Consider the following 16930-nt stretch of genomic DNA (forward strand, 5'->3'; position numbering starts at 1 on the left):
CTCAGGTCCCCATTCCTGACATCGGCCGAAGCAGTTTCCTGTCAAGGCCCAGAGATGTCCTAGGCACTGGACAGGCTTGTCCTGGGTCTGCAGGCAGGGCGCTCCCCGAGCCTCCCTGTCGGTCAGAACCCTGGACAGCGGCACCTGTTTCCACCGGGAGGCTAAGGGAAGCGACCAGTCACAGGGTCCCCTCTGCGGCCCTGTGCTCCGCGGCGGCGGGACGCACCCCGCCAGATTCTGGGTGTTGGGAGCCGATCCCCATCCTCTTCTTGTCCCAAACGAGAAAGTTACTTGGGACGCTCGCTCAGTGCTCGCAGCAGGGGCCGAGCTCTCCGTTCCGCAGCCCAACGCCCAGCTTCTGCCCCGCGCCGCCAGCTGGGAAGCGTCCCACTGCCGCTCTCCGTCTAGTCCCGGCCTTCCCAGCGTCCCGCACCCGAGCCTGGCTGTCTCCCCGCTGGGACGCTTAGCCGGGCTCCCGCAAAACACTCACCCAGAGCGGGGCTCAGAGCCAGCGGGACCCTCGGTCTCGTTTCCCCAAAGTTCCTCTCCCCCAGACTCGAGGCCGGGCTTGTTCCTGTTGGCAAAACAGCGAATAAACAACCAACCAAGCAATCACGGAAAGTAAAGGCTACAGCAAACTTTGATGACGGCTCTTTTTTTCCTCGGATTGTTTCCGACCCTCCGGGCCGGGACCGGAAAGAGGTGACTAACACGTATTGCTACCATTTCCCTCCCCTCTAAAAAAGATCTTCGGTAACGAAAAGGTTATTTTTCTTAATTCTTGTGCGGTAAAATGTATTTTCCAATTAACCAAATTCACCGATCTGTCCCGCTTGGACACTCTGATAATTTACAACCTAAAAGTGTACTTTCTTTATCTAAAGACCAAGGTGACTGCTTTTAATTTTCTCTAACCTCTTTACACTTGATGTTCACCAGACTCATAATGTTAATTGGCTTCATATACGGATCATCAGTTTAATGAAGAAATAAATCCTGTGTTGCTTTATGTTTTAACAGTGATTGCTTTAATGAGGAATGTGACGTGTTCCAAAATCAAAGCTGCAGGAGACATTAGAGGGGGCTTCTATTAGGACGGGAATGCTTATTTAAAGTTAAAACCACGGGTCATATTTCAACAGATTCTATATCAGCACGGGCCTTCCCCACTCCCACCTGGGTTGCTTCCGTCTCTAGAAGGATGCAATTGTGTGGTTGGTCCTCAAAGGCTCCTTCTCTGTATTTAATACATAGCAGCCGCAGTCTTCATTCTAAGAATCATTTTCTAGTTACTAAACAGGCATGCTACCTTACCTCCTGTCCAGCAGAGCAAAGAGAAGCTGGAACAGAGTAGTGAGTTCAACTTTCAAGGTTGTTCACTTAAAAAAAATAAAATAAAGTGGGAAAACAGTACCACACACCCCAAGATTTGTGTGCACCTGTTACAGAACGGTGCCCCCAGCACAGCGCATGCCTACCACTGAAAATTCAAGCCTCCACTCTTAAAAGACAGACAACTTCGGCTTGGGCCAAGTGGGCAGTTGCTGACCCAGGCTCTGGCCCCTGAGAATGTCTGCAGGGGACGCGCTGGGCTCCCGGCTGGGTGATGGTAGCTTTCCATCTCCGTATCAATTAATAGGAGAGTAAATCTGCTTTCTCTAATGGGTGTTTGATTTTTCTAATTTTAAGCTTGTTCTTTATGAAGAGAGAACTGCCATCACAAAAATACCAAGAGCAGCAATAAAATGCTGGAAATTGGAACATCTATACCTGGAAGCCCTAAATTGTCCTTCTGTTGAATTATGAGTTATTTTTAATTGATTCCTGAAAAAAATTCCAAATCCTTAAAAAATGTAGGGGGTTGAAACTCCAGGTCAGTGTCTCCAACATCACACATGGTATTTATTTCTTACCATTTGCTCTGTTTTAGGAAAATGGAAAAACATTTGGAGACACCACTGTCAACATCGTCTGAGTCCGGATGCATTGTGTTGGATTTGACGCTTCAGCTGTACTCAGAAGAGATTTTTTCCAACCTCCCTTTCAAAACTTTCTTTAGCAGAAAAAATTTCAGTCAACGCAGTTTAAAACCATAACAATGGGGTCAAGCAGATAAAAATACTTCAATTTTCAGGGAGGAAAAAAGAACACACTGAATTCCTGTTTACGAGTTTCCAAAGTGTCCAGATGATCTGTAATATTGTTTCACTGTTTAAATCTTTTAAAGCCTCTCAGGTGTAGTTCCCTGTGGCCACACAGCTTTCCCAAGACAGAAAGTGCAGGACATGCATGCTCAGTAGGGACCCCATACATCCTCTGCAAATCTATTGTCATTTGCAGTTTTGGAAATGGCCAGCCAAGGAAGTTTGGTTTACCAAACATGATGGAATATGTAGGGGAAATAGCAGCTAATTGAAATTCCAGATGAATGGGGTACTATGAATAGGATAAACACACACACACACACCCATATACACACACACACCCATACACACACACCCACACCCATACACACACACACCCATATACACACACACACCCATACACACACACACATACACACACACACACCCATACACACACACACCCATATATACACACACACCCATATACACACACACCCATACACACACACACACCCATACACACACACACACACCCATACCCACACACACCCATATACACACACACCCATACACACACACACATATACACACACACACACCCATACACACACACACCCATACACACACACACACCCATATACACACACCCATACACACACACACCCATATACACACACACCCATACACACACACATACACACACACACCCATACACACACACACACACCCATATATACACACACACCCATATACACACACACCCATACACACACACACACACCCATACACACACCCATACCCACACACACCCATATACACACACACATACCCATACACACACACACACCCCCATACACACACACCCATATACACACACACACCCCCCCATACACACACACCCATATACACACACACACACCCATACACACACACACCCATATACACACACACACCCATATACACACACACACCCATACACACACACCCATATACACACACACCCATACACACACACACACACACCCATACACACACACCCATACATACACACACACACCCATACACACACACACCCATATACACACACACCCATATACACACACACACCCCCATACACACACACCCATACACACACACACACACCCATACACACACACACCCATATACACACACACACCCATATACACACACACACCCATATACACACACACACCCATACACACACACACCCATATACACACACACACCCATATACACACACACACCCATACACACACACACCCATATACACACACCCATACACACACACACCCATACACACACATATACACACACACACCCATACACACACACCCATATATACACACACACCCCTATACACACACACCCATACACACACACACCCATACACACACACCCATACATACACACACACACATACACATACACACCCATATACACACACCCATACACACACACACCCATACACACACACACATATACACACACACACCCATACACACACACACCCATATATACACACACACCCATACACACACACACACCCATACACACACACACGTACCCATACACACACACCCATACACACACACACCCATATACACACACACACCCATACACACACACACCCATATACACACACACACCCATACACACACATACACACACACACCCATACACACACACACCCATATACACACACACACATACACACACACCCATATACACACACACACCCATACACACACACACACACACCCATACACACACACCCATACACACACACACACCCATACACACACACACCCATATACACACACCCATACTTACACACACACACATACACACACACACACATATATACACACACACACCCATATACACACACACACCCCCATACACACACACACACCCCCATATACACATACACACACACACACACACACAACAAGGAAAAGATAGGCATTTTATCATCTTGGAAATTTCCCATCATTCGTTAGTTTCACTGTCATGTGAAAGTAAGAGCAGCTACTTAAACACAAGCCGGCGTCCAGTAACCCCACCTGCAGTGGCCGCAGGACAGAGCGTGTCCCATATGGTTCTTGGGGGCTCTCCTACCTGGCTCCAGTCTGCCTGATCCTCACAAGGTGAGAAAGCATTGTGCCCGAGGCAGGCCCGCTGCCTGAAGAGTCTGTGTGGCTCCAGTCCTCAGGAGCAAGGTGAGCTTGAGCCGGTCACACGCCCTTTCAAGACCCCCATGACTTTCTACACAAAGAGGGGATAAAAACGCCTACATCAAGTTCTGGTGGGAAGATTAAAAACAGTGCTAAAGGGCTTAGGGCAGTGAAAATATTCTGTATATCACAGTGATGGATACAGGTCACTATACTTTTGTTACAACCCAAAGACTACAACACCAAGAATGAACCCTAATATGAACTCCGAGCTCTGGGTGATTATGATAAGTCAGGGTTGGTTCACTGACTGTAACATCTGATGCGGGTGCTGATAATGGGGAGGCTATGCATAGAAAATTGCTCTAAAAAAACAAAGGCTATCTTGTTCAATTAAGGGGAGGGGAGAAATACTGAAAACAATGCCCAGCAGGTAACAACCACACATTTGCTACAACTGTTACACAATCATGATTGTTATTGTTGTCTTGCCACTACTGTGATCCACTAGGGGGCCACATGCCTGGAGAGATGCTCCTCTGAGCTGCTCTGGATCCTTAGAGATGGCACATGCCTCTTCTGGCTGTCTCCAAGATGAGTCCACCTTGGGCTGAAGCAGCACCACGGGGAGAGTCCCTCTCTGGCACCTTCTCCTGCCCCGTCTGCCAGTCGACCAAGCTTGTTTCCTTACAGTTTTCCCTTCATGCTTCTTTGCTTGGTTTGCTGAGTATTACTCAGCACACACCTATTGGGCTAGAAAACCTAAACCAAGGCCCTTTAAGCTGTATCAGAGGCGTTTTACCTGGCCACGAGAAATCTTTTAGAAATTCAAATTGAGTGCCTTTAGCCTGGGCGTGTGGACTCTACCTGCCTACAGCCCTCACTGTTCCACCCTACTTTCCTCCAGGTCGCCGCTCATATTTGTGTGACCCACCAGGTTCCTGCAGACATTTGACTTTCCTACCTCTGACATAAATTCTGTGAGTCTAGCATAATTTCCAGACTGTTAATGCATTCTTATCAAATATTAGGATAGGAAAGGGGTATATTGAGGAAGACAGAGTCCACAGTCCCTGGAGTTTCAGAGTCTAGTTCAGTCCACTTCTGTAAACATTTATCTAGCAACCCCTCGTGCTAGGCACAGGAGACACAGACCTGATCTCTGGCCACAGGAGCCAAACTCTAGAGGTTTTGGATAGGAAAGGAAATGGGAGGGAGCAGGGAGAAGGGAAACTGGCACCATCTGGTACTGCTCTGAAAGGCACTGGATTCACTGGTCTTCTCTCCTCTGCCCTAGAGAGCTCTCTAGAAGGGCAGCTTTCATGATATAGCCCACCTCCTGCTGGGGGAGGGGCTCCCAGGATGCTCCTGCATCCTTTTGCAGATTCAGATGGAGAAGCACCCTCTCTGCCCAGAGCGTACAACCGAGTCTCCCCTTGCTCCTCAGTATCCTGGCCATCACACCAGAGCCCAAGGGTCTTGACAAGGCTCAGTATCAGCCCTCAGCCTCTTGCTTCCCAATTCCTGCTGCAGGGAAAGTCTTAGGGAGCTGGACCATAGTCTGGGATATGTCCTAAAGCTGAACCTACAGGAATCAATTTCTAAGATCCCGACATCCAGGACTACTCTGTGGATCTACTGAAGTCACTGACTTGGAGCAACATCATTTTAGCAACATTTAGTTGTTAATTGTAGCTGGCTATTATTAAAGACATCATAATAAGTTGCTGAAAATAAAATGAAATCAATCCAAGGAAATCTTAAATAGGATCCAGCCTAAAATAGAAGAAAGATCTGTCTCCAAATCTAAATGATCTCACCAATAAACCTCTAGGACAAATAGCTTTCAAGGTCAACCCTTCAGTGTAAAACAGTTCTCCCCATAAGAATAAAATAACAGAGTTGCTGAACGTTAAGGGGAAGTGGGGAGGTGGCACCTGGATGGACTGGTTGACAACAGAAGCAGGACTGGAGTCCGTCTCCCAGCCACAAGCCTTGCGCTCTTGACTGGCCCTCTTTAACAAGACATGTTTCTCCTGAAACAAAATACAGTCAATTGTCCATGCTAAGTGTTCAATAAATGTGTAGAATTTAATTGAAATGACTATTAAAGAAATGAAATGTTTGCAACATGAATATTAGTAAGCACAATAAAAGCTTTCTAATTTCTAATAGACTCGAATTATGTAAACATCTACGGTGCAAAGGGAGTAGGTTTGTAATCACACAGACTTGGGGTTAACTTTGGCTTCTTAAACCCCTTTCTTGTCTATAAAGCAAGATTGACAATGCCTGCCTTTCAGTATCTGGCTGGCCATCAGTACATCAGAACATCAGTACCTTATTCTCTCTCGCTGTTTCTGTCTCTCTCTCACACACACACACACTCACACACACACACACACACACACACCCAGTAGGTGCTTCGGAACTGTGACTTCTCTGTGACATCCTTGCAAACCTGGATTTAGAGGTAGCCCCCCTTCTTTTCTGACCAGCCCACTGCTGTCTGTGGTCAGACCCCGCCTCTTCCAAGCTACTGGCCCTGCCCCCACAGCCAATTCACAGCTCCCCTCACACTCTCTGGTTCTGCCTTTGTGACTCAGCTCACCACGATCCTGCCCAGCATGGACATGCCCTGGGTGTATGGAGCAGAGCTTCTCAGCACACTCCAAGAGGAGGGCCCACTTTGCCTTCCTTCCCTCCTGCCTGCCTCACTCGGAGGGAGCCTCTAAGAGCCCATTCAGATTTCAGCATAAATATTCACTGAATGAAACTGACTGATGTCTGAGCAAGGCTGGTGCAGGCAGTTCCCACCACTCTGCCCTATCACCGATCAGCCCACAGTGCCCCACAGGCCAGCCTGGCGAGTGGCAAGCCTCAGCTTGGCATACTGATACACACTGGGGACATCCTCATGTATTTACCTGTCCATCCATCCGTTTCTTCATTCATTCCACAACATAGCTGTGGAGTCCCAGTCTGTGCCAGGTGCCTTCAGGGGATGCATTTGTACACAAAACCCCCAGGGACTGAGGAGGTTGCTGTGTCAGGAAAGCCTCTCATAACCACTGTAGCAGAGCTCACCAAAGTCCAGGTTCCAGTGAGAGGCTGTACCCTGGAAGGACAGACCCCTGCTCCCTAAGGCTGCCCCCTCCCAGACCCCCAGCCGCATGGTCCAGAGTCCCGGCCAGAGAGGCTGAGCCCAGCTGCTGCAGGAGGGCAGCTGAAGCAGTGATGGACAGGCTCAGCTTTGCCAGGGAAGTGGGGGGCTCCTGCGAAGCTTCCCTGATGCCATGCTGAAGCTCCAGCTTTCCTCTTCTTCCCTCTCACTCCTCCAACAGTTGCTCACGGAGAGCCATGTGTGCAAGAGATGGCTATTCTTTCACTATGCTTAAAATTGCTTAATTTTGTTTATTTGTGTGATTTTTTTTTTCTAATATTATCTCCCCAAGTAGACTAAAAGCCTTGAAGGTAGAGAACAGGTCCGCGTGGGTCCATCATGACATTCTCTGCCCTTAGCCCAGTGCCTAGCACCTTCTCCTAGACACGCAATGCAGAACACATAGGAATGAGACAAGCTCTACGGGCTCAGGTTCAGGAGGACAAGGACATCAGCAGAGCATTTGGCGACCAGTGCCTCTCCCTCCAGTGCTGGGCTGTGTCCTTCGGTGTTCCCTAGGATAAGCCGGGGCACAGAGAAGTACCTGAATCAAGGGCCAACCAATTGTCTCCTCACTCCTGTATCTCTTACTAATTGCTGCAGAGGGCTTTTGAATAGTCACAGGCAGTCGCTTCTGAGACAATCACAAGCAATGTGGCCACACCGTGCGGTCTTACAGGAGGAAAGCTCTTCTAGGCTGTTTTGCCCAACTTGACTCAAATCATTTGAGGGCTTTTGCTCTCCCCACTTCACAACCGCAGTACTAGAATGTACATGGTGCCTCGCATCTGAAATCCCCTGTGCTGCTTTCCAGCTCCTGAACATCATCTCCTCATCTGCAGCAGATAAATGATTCCCATCTCAGAAGAAGTGCCTTATGATGTGGTAAAAGGCTCCATAGATGTGGTGGTGGAGCTTAGCATGTGTGAGGCCCCGGCACTACAGAGGCGCGGGCTTGGGGAATGGGTAATAGCCTCTCTGCTTTTGCATCTTCCCTGTCTCTCTCCCTGTTCCCTCCCTCCCTCCCTCTCCCTCAATGTCCTGTCTGGTCCAGCCCCTAACTGGCAAAGCCTGTGCTAAATTCTGTCCTATCTAAGGGATGCCCTGTCTGCCTTTGCTATCCCAAGATTGTCTGTGTGGGCTCTGACCTCTCACCACCTTTGCCCCTTTAACCAAGAAATAGAGTTTGGATGGGGGAGGTACCAGTGAAGAAATGGGGGAAGGGGAAAGGATCCTCAATTTTTAATTTCTGAAGGGGTGTCCACTTGGCTATTGTGGAGAAAGTTTTGTTGTTGTTCAACCAGAATCGATATTGGCTTTATTATGTTTGAAATGTGAAAACGATCGTATGGAACACCACTGACCAAGGTCCACACCCTGCCTCTTTGTAACACTGGTCCCTTTACACAAAGATCATTTCTACCTGACATCTGAGGGCATCTGAACTTATAATAGATTATAAGTTTTTTTAAGTGAATAGATTTTTTTGAAGTGATAGGTTCCTTTTATTCTGCTCCTCAGAAAAAGTGTTTAAAGGAAAAAATCAATGAATTGAATGTGAAGATAATTTTTAAAAAGCACATAAGACAACGCAATTTAAAACATCCACAATCTTACAACCTAAGAGAACCATTATTAACATTTTATTGTCGACCTTACACATGTTTTATATGAATTTGTTTTATGTATACTTTTTAAAGAACAAAAGTGGGACCATAACATTACCCGGTTCTTACTCACTTCACAATATATTGTGAATGTCTTTCTGTGTCATTAAATGTTCTTCCACAATATTCTTAGTGGTTCTACAAACAGTCAGGATATGTGTTCAGTTGTTGGGCTAGAGACCTTTAACAGTGGCTTAAACAAGACAGTGCATTTCCCTCTTGTGTGGATGTCCACTCTGCTTTGATGGCTCTCCTCTCTGAAGTGGCAAGGCTCCCTTTAATCTGCTTTCTCCACCATCCCTCAGGTGTGGCCCTTGTCCACGTGGCCCAGGAGGAGCCCCTCCACATGTGCCTCACAGCCAGCAGAGAGGGTAGAGAAGGAGGGTTGGTGGCACACCCTTCACGGGAGGGCACGGCCCTTCCAGCGTCTGGAAGGTACACATGCTACTTCTGCTTGTATCCCCATGGTCAGGAGCATGTCTCCACCCAGCTGGCAGGGAGACGTCCATGTGCCCAGATGAGCATCACAGGGTCTGTTATCCTGGGAGAAAGGAGAGTGAGCACTGGGGGACCGCTGTCAGTATCCGCCACAGTGCTGTTTCAGTGAGGGACTGTTGTGGAACATTCGTACAGCCACTGTTTTTCTCCTAAGATAAATTTTCCAGTAGACAAACTGCTTGAACAAGCAATAAACATACTGAAGATTCCTGAGAGTCACTCGTGCGTATTCAGTCACTAAGCTCTGTCCAACTCTTTGTGATCCCATGGTCTGTAGCCCACCAGATCCCTCTGCCCATAGGATTTGCCAGGCAAGGATGCTGGAGTGGGCTGCCATTTCCTTCTCCAGGGCATCTCCCCGACTCAGGGATCAAACCCACATCTCCTGCAGTGGCAGGAGGATTCTTTTACCACTGAGCCACCTGGAAAGCCCAAGTCTTTTGTACTTGCTCCCAATTCTGTGAAAGCCTATGCCCGCTTAAATATTTTTCTTTTTGTCTTCCCTTCTACCTTGAGCAGGCTTCCCTTGTGGCTCAGCTGGTAAAGAATCCACCTGCAATGCAGGAAAACTGGCTTCGATCCCTGGGTTGGGAAGATCCCCTGGGGAAGGGAAAGGCTACCCACTCCAGTATTCTGGCCTGGAGGATTCCATGAACTATATAGTCCATGGGGTCGCAAAGAGTCGGGCACGACTGAGCGACTGAACTGAACTGAACTGAGCGCCTTTCACTTTCACTACCTCGAGCCCTCTTCAACCCTCATCCTTTACCAAGGAGACCAGCCCACATGAGTGGTAGACATCAGTGACCACCACCCCAAACTGAGAACTGTAACACAAATCCCACAAGCCTGCATCAGCCCTCTCTAGTCTTGGGTGGCAACACGCAAACCAGACAGGGTCTCATCACAGCCCAGAGAGTCAGATGTAAAGACACTCAGGCCAGGGGACAATCTGGATGAAGACCCTGATCCCCTAAACAGACCCCTGGGAAGCTGGTTGCGGACTCAGTCAGGAAACCCAAAGCCAGGGGACTCTGGGGTGGGAGCTGGAAGGTGGTGTAGGCAGGTTCTGGGAGAGGCATGAGGTCAGGGCTTTCTTTCCCAGGCTAAGGAGGAAGATAGTCACAGGTCAAGTGCCAGGGGGCTCAGGACTCTAGCACTCTAGCCTGCTGGCTAATTTCTCCCTAGAGCAGGGGCATAAACAGTGGTCCTCAGGACTCCCCAAATCTCCTCGGCTCCTCCACCACCAGGGCTGCCACCAGCAGATGGGGCCTCTGTTCACACACCGACAGAATGGCCGTACATCCTGGGTCACAGGTCAGCACTAGTGAGTTGATGAAAATGTGAGCTCAGCTTAAAAGGAGAAGAGGGGAAGTGGGAGGAAGGCAGGAAGGAGAACCTTGAGCAACCCCATCTTGGGGACCAGAAAAGGGGAAGGGGGAGGGCTCTCTCTGTCCCCAGGTGGCTCAGCCCAGTTTCCTCAGATTGGGCTGGCGAGGAAGTGTTACCCACTGGCTGAGCTTCTGAGAATGCTGCCGTTACCCTGACGTCCTGTGGCGCTGCCCCAACCCAGAGTCGCCCCTATTGAGCCAGAGCCAACAGCTTGCCACTAGGTGGCACCAAACTGCAAAGACACTCGCCCCTTCCTCTCCAGCAGGAAGTCCTGTACAGACAGCTTTCCAAGGAAGACTGGAGCCCCCGCTGATTCATCCGGGTGCTGCCTGCTCCCATCAAAGCCCTGGCACAGAGTAGGGGCTCAGAATGTGTGAATGTCTTCTGGTTGCAGGACAGACGGACAGATGGACGGATGGATGCGTGGATAGAGCTGATACCCCTGCAAAAGCTGGGCATGTCTTCTCCTCCAGGTGGGCACTACAGATGAAGCTGGGATCCACCCTGGGCCTCACAGGTAGCTCTAGCTCAAGAACGGGCCTTTCCGGATGCTTCTGCCTCTGGCTCCTTCTGGGCCCACAGACTGGGCAAAGGGTCTTTATTATACAAATTGGTGGTTTACCTGCTTATGGGGAGGAGGGTGAAGGGGGTGGGAGGTTGAAGAGAAAGAGATCACTGGGAGTGTCCTAATGATCTCACCCAGGGCAATCAGAGAAACCCCTCCTGTACCCAGTCCCCACCCCAGCCTGGCCAGCCGTCTTCCCACCTTCAAAGCTCCGGCCTTCCCATTATTCATTCCCAGCTCAAAGTCATCTCTTCAAGAGAAGACTCCCAGGGCCACCACCCAACTCTCCCCACATCCCCAACTCTCAGCTCTTCTCCTGCTTTAATTGCCTTCTTAGCCATCAACACTCTGCTGTGTTTTTGGGCCCACTTCCCTGCTAGCATGCAAGCTCAGTGGAGCATCTCAGTGTCTGGAACTGCACGTAGCAGACAGCATTCTGCTAACCGAGCAGACTCCAGCTCTTACCCTGGCTGGACCAGCTGCCAGCAGCCCCTGATCCCCTCCCCCACCCCAGCCAGGACTCCCACCCCCAGGGAGAGCTCATTACCCCTAAGAAGTGCACTTTTGCACAACAATAAGCAACTTCCCCTTAACTACTCTGCCGATTTTAAGTCTTACTTACTTGTAAGACGGTAGGTGTTGCGAGAGTGCATCAGAGGGCAGACACACTGAAACCATACTCACAGAAAACTAGTCAATCTAATCACACTAGGACCACAGCCTTGTCTAACTCAATGAAACTAAGCCATGCCTGTGGGGCCACCCAAGACGGGTGGGTCATGGTGGAGAGATCTGACAGAATGCGGTCCACTGGAGAAGGGAATGGCAAACCACTTCAGTATTCTTGCCTTGAGAACCCCATGAACAGTATGAAAATGCAAAATGATAGGATACTGAAAGAGAAACTCCTCAGGTCAGTAGGTGCCCAGTATGCTACTGGAGATCAGTGGAGAAATAAGGAATGACGCTAAAGCTGAAACTCCAGTACTTTGGCCACCTCATGCGAAGAGTTGACTCATTGGAAAAGACTCTGATGTTGGGAGGGATTGGCGGCAGGAGGAGAAGGGAATAACAGAGGATGAGATGGCTGGATGGCATCACTGACTCGATGGACGTGAGTCTGAGTGAACTCCGGGAGTTGGTGATGGACAGAGAGGCCTGGCGTGCTGCGATTCATGGGGTCGCGAAGAGTCGGACACGACTGAGCAATTGAACTGAACTGAACTGATTTTAGGTCCTGCAGTCCTAGCTCTGCACCAGCACCATTGCAGACTTCATTCCCTCACAAAGTCCAGGATGCACAAATCTATTTTGTTTTAATTATCGCTGTTTAATGAGCCATAGTGAGACTACGGCGAGGGTGCACAAAAGGAGATCATTTAGGAGAGGCCAGTGCGGAGGTGTTGGTGGGTGAGAGCCTTACCTGAAGTTTCATCTGCTGTCGCATGGCTGCCTCTCTGCCTGATGGAGAGCAGTCGCAACCCAGGGACCACGGGGACAAGGGAAGCTCCCACAGGCCAGGTGCCTGGCTTGCTCCCCATACTCATAGAGGCAGCAGACAACTTTTTAAATAATTTCTGACAGTCTCAGATATTCTCAGATAAGCCTCAAACAAAAATGGCATCATTTTCTTTTTTTTTTTTCCATTCTTGGGTGGTTAAACAGTCTCTTGTACATATATTCTATTTGTTGCTTGGTGGCTAAGTTATGCCCCACTTTTTGCGATCCTATGGACTGCAGTCCTCAGGGCTCTGCTGTCCCTGGGATTCTCCAGGCAAGAATACTAGAGTGGGTTGTCATTTCCCTCTCCAGGGACTGAACCAGCATCTCCTGCATTGCAAGCTTATTCCACTGCTGAGCCCCCAGGAAAGCCTATACTGCTTCTACTGTAATGTGTTTCTTTGGGGTTTTTTAGGGGGGCTCTGAGTATTCCATGCTTACTTTCCTATTGGAAGGCTCATGATTCCTACTGGAGGACTGATGATTTGTAAGAGCTGTAAATGCAGTAAGATTCTCCCCTTCTGCCTGTCATCTTGTTGTATATATTCTTAGCTTATTGTATGGCAGTGGCTGTCTGTCTACACAGGACAATCCCACCTGCTCTGGGCTTTCACCTCAGTGAAGCAAGGCTGTCCCCTCACTGCCCTTGCGATGAGCCAGGGGACGCAGAACCCTCGTTCCTCCTCAAGGCATTGCTTCTCTGGCTACCCAGGAAGGGACACCCCTCCTCCCTACCCCAGGAGGACCCCATTCTCACCATCACCTACATCACTTTCCCTCCGCCCTGCACACCCGCTTCCCTGTTTCCTAGACACTCCCTCTATTCTAGTGTTACATTTAGGCTCCTGGATCCATCATATGTTTGTTTCTGCTTAGGAGGGAACAGGAGAAGGAAAAGACAGCCCTGGAGCAGCACTGAGAGAATTCAGGGGAAAGGAACTCTCCAGAAAAACCACACAGAGGAGCCTGAAGGCTCCCTGCGTGACAGCTTGCCTTACTTGTCGTGTTCATCTTCTAAAGTCAGGGTCCGTCCAGGAGCGGGATGAGTGGGGACTGCTTTCAGCATCTGCTGCCCCCTCAAAGGAGCATCTGATGGAGGATTCGGGGAGGCAGTGTCAGCTGCAGAGAAAGCGGATGGGCCTTGGAAACAGCTGAGGCCTCCCTCAGGTGACACTCTGCTCTGCAGAGCCACAACTGCTCACTCACAAACTGCCCCGACCATTTCAAGAGCTGCAGCCCTGGGAGGAAGGCGCAGGTACCCCCCTCCTCCCCCTTGCGTGGGGTTTCCTGGCTCAGCCTGACCCTGGTCCTGGTCACACAAAAGCATGGAGGGGAACAGAGGCATGAGAGAGGCTTGTCTGCCCACCACCAACTACAGACAGGGGATTATTTGAAGAAAGTGGGCATGGGTGGGCTTTCATCTATTCAGTCCACAAGCTGTTGCCAGGCTAGAAGGGCTCAGACATACCCAGAGGTGTCCTGCACGCCCAGGGATGTCAGGGCACATCCATAGCAAAACAGCAGAAGGCTCTGCAGACTTAAAGAATTCTTTCCCATTTGGATCTCCAGACAGCCAGTGTTCCCAAAGACATGTGCCTATGCAGTTGGGTTTTACTGCACAATGATAAGCTTCTGTCTGTGATGGGGATATTGATGTTTGGGAGCTGGGGGGCTCATGAACCAGGGTCTCTGACTGCCAAGTGGCTCTGCAGGTTCCAGCCCCACAAAAGGTGAGAGAGGAGGATAAAACCTCAGAGCCGTGGAGGGACTGAGCTGGGGCACGAGGCGGTGACAGTCCCCCCCCCCACCCCACCCCAACCTCAACTCCATCACGATGGACTGATGGAAAAACAGCCAGGACTGGAACCTGGGTCACTGGGCTCAGGTCATTGTGGCAGGAGTGGAGCCTGAGCAGCTTCATGCTGGCCAGCCAGGCAGGACCCTGCAGGGAAAGTGATCAGGAGAGAGGGGAGGGTCAGAGTCCAGCGAGAGCTGGGTAAAGACTCTGAATGCAGCTTCTACTCCATCTGGGCCAGTGGCCAGCATACCCATGCTTTGGTCCTGCTCATTCAGGGTTTTGACTAAATTCTCAGTGTGCAAAGGGCTAGTTCCTGACAGCTTTCATCTCTAATGTTCCCCCTGCCTGTCAGAGGGGCCGTGACACTCAGGGCACTGTCAACAGAGCGCTCGCTCTCTCAGAGTGTGAAGCCATCCTCATCGTCGGGCAGGGCTGGGTGGTCCCCTGGGGGCTGCTTGCCCCCGTTGGTGTAGATGACACGCAAGGGGCCCCTGTTGTCTTTCCTGTCCACTCCAAGCGGGCTTTGCCGTAGCTGTCCTTCTGCAGCATGTCCACTTTGTTTGCGGTCAGGACCACAAAGAACAGAAAGCTGCTGGCCGAGGCCTTCTTCCAGATCCAGACAGACACCTGGAGATGCCAGGATCCGAACAGCAATCAAACAGGATGGCCCCGCAGCCTTACAGCCTGGGTCCAAACTCTGGGTCTTATTAGCTGAGTGCTTTTTCCCCCAGTGGTTAGCATTTATTGGGAACATTCTACATGCCAGACACTTGATATTTTGCATTATCTGAAACCAGTCTTCAGAGTAACCCCATAAAGTAGGTGCTGTATTTATTCCTATCTTACATATAAAGAATCAGAGACTTAGAAGTAAGCTGTGTCGAGATAAGTAAATTTAATACGGACCAGTTCCCCATAAGACAAACCAAATGAGCAAGTCATGGTTTTCTGCCTGAGCAGACCCAAGCCAGTGCATGCTTTTAATGCATGCCCTTCTCCCATGAGATACTATATTCCTTGACTGGAAGCTGAAAGAGGGAACCCCATTTTCTAGGATTACAGATTACCTGGATTATAGAATCTTTCATCACACTGAGACGGGGAAGAAGCAGGGAAGGAAATAGTCTGTGTCAGAACTCACAGACTTTAGCTGTTCTTACCAATATTTAGCAGATTTCTTGACTGTCTCTTATTTACAATATACCCTCAGGATTATTTCCAGAAACATTACATTTTCCAGGGAGGGGAGAGGTGTTTGTCTTCTGGAATTTCATCCGGTTACAGTTCTTTTCTGGATTGCACTTCTGCACAGCCCTTCACACTGCCATTCTAGGAGTCTAAAAGATGTTTTAATGTTGGAAAATTACTGTGAACTTCACAACACTAAGAGATTTAAAGGGGAAAAACAACACAACTAAATCAATAGACGCAGAAAAAGCATTTAATAAAATTCAGCACTGGATTCAGAACTGGAAAGAGCGTTTCTTTAACTGATAATAATAATTTGCCAGGAAATAAAAGCAACCACGTTTAATGGTAAAACTTTGGAAATTTAATCTTCAGTGTCAGGAATAAGGCAAGGATGCCGATCATTATCAAATATATTCATTATAATATTGGAAATACGTAATCTAAGTATTGAAATGAAAGAAATACAATTGTCATTACTTGTAGCTGACAAGATTGTCACATACAGGACAATTTATAGTTACTGGATTTAATAAAAAGAGTTCAGCAAGGTTGCTAAATACAAGACCAATATGTAAAATCCAACAATACTCCAGTTTATAAACTAAAAAATGGAATATTTAAAATGTCACGATAGCAACCAAAACTGTAGAATTAGGAATAAATGTAAGATGTGCATGACCTTATAAGATGTAAGTGAAAGACACAATGGAATTATGTCTTTACAATATGTATCATAAATAGAGTGACGTGTTCTATTCATAGTCGAGAAACTCAGTATCCTAAACAATCCTCCACAAGCAACCTGTACAGTTATTACAATTTCAAAAACAAGATC

This window comes from Bubalus bubalis, chromosome 4 (assembly GCF_019923935.1).
Source record: "Bubalus bubalis isolate 160015118507 breed Murrah chromosome 4, NDDB_SH_1, whole genome shotgun sequence".
NCBI lineage: Eukaryota > Metazoa > Chordata > Mammalia > Artiodactyla > Bovidae > Bubalus > Bubalus bubalis.